The following is a 1,563-nucleotide window of genomic DNA, read 5'->3' as shown; positions in this document are numbered from 1 at the left end:
AAAAAATCCAAAACGTCACAACCCTTTTCACGTCAATAAAAATAAATAAAAAGTAAAAACTTAGAGCATGCCCAAATTCCTCAACATTTCTGGACTCCTGCAGGAATAAAAGTAATAAAAAAGAATAAGAAAACTATTTTTATCAGGAAAAAAAATCTGATTAAACTGCCTCATCGCCATGGAACCTAGTGAGAGCAGAACTGCTACGGCCTATGGTAAGGAATCATGGCCTCGTCAATTACCCCCATACACTGTCAAATGCATTGTTGATTTATTCTCCGATTTGTCAGGTTTAACCATTAATCTTTAAAAAAGTGGACTTACATTTAGCTCAAATGTTTCTCAAGATCTCAGATCTTCTCTCTATGGATCTATTGGCATTAACGAAATGGATAATGGTGCTGTCTACTTGGGCACTAAGCTCTTCCATTCTAGATCTAAAAGATTGAACTTCTCTTCACTTGTTAAGAGAGTGGAAAACAGGCTTTGCTCTTGGAAGGCTTCGCTTCTCTCTTATGCAGGGCGAAAGGTCTTCATCCAATTCGCATTGTCGTCCATCCCATCATACTTAATGATGTATTTTTTAACCATCCTCGAGTCTATTTGCAGAAAACTTGACTCAATTTATTCACATTTTTGGATTGATGACTCCCCATCTCAAAACAAGGCACACCTAATTGGTTGGAAAAAGGTATGCAAACCCAAGAATATAGTTTAGAGCTATATTAAAATAAGTTTGAAGTACGGGTTTAAGTTTGCCTTGACGGCTTGAGCCCATCCTAGTCCATCCTGAGCCTTAACTGGGCTTGAGCTAAGATTTCTAACCTTGAAGGCGGATCAAGATTGAAAAACATTAATCGTGTGTCAGGGTTGGGCCGGGCCTGAGTTGAGGTCTAGGCCTAGCCCAGCCCTGATTTTAACCCTGATTTAGATAATATAGTTTAGAGCTGTCATCATGTCCTTTTATTCAGAATAATATAATATGAGTCATTGAATCTTATGGTCAGTGTCCTGAACATATCTTATTGTGTTGTACTACATAATTTTAATTGTATATTGATCATTTGATCTATCGATGTTTTTTATTTTTATTTTTTTTCTTTTTAGTACAAAAAAGGCAAAATAATACAAACAGGATCAATCAAGAGTAGCCCAGCCTTGGCAAAAGTCAAGGTCAACACGACCCAAACCAACTCAATAAAGATCAATTAGAATAGAATTAAGTTGGATTGAGATGAGCCCGAAGAAAAATTACATCGAACAACCTCAATAAAAATGAAAAATCACATCCAAAAGTAGCTTAGATAATTGCACTGGCCATCCTTCTTGAGATCCTCGAGTCAGCTATATTTTAGCCAACCTCTTGTCGCCAACCCAAACTTCTATTCTACAGAACCCTTGTCACAATGCTTGTACAACCCTTGTAAGATACTTGTGGCCTTCGGTGCCAACATGTTCCCTGAAATTCTACAATTCACTGCACCAAAGTAAAATTTAAACTTAAAAGAGAACTATTAGAATAAAAAAAAAAAAATCACATAAAAATAGGCAAATCCCTAGAAG

Source organism: Macadamia integrifolia, chromosome 1 (genome assembly GCF_013358625.1).
Source record: "Macadamia integrifolia cultivar HAES 741 chromosome 1, SCU_Mint_v3, whole genome shotgun sequence".
In the NCBI taxonomy this organism is placed as follows: domain Eukaryota; kingdom Viridiplantae; phylum Streptophyta; class Magnoliopsida; order Proteales; family Proteaceae; genus Macadamia; species Macadamia integrifolia.
This window is presented reverse-complemented; position numbering follows the sequence as displayed.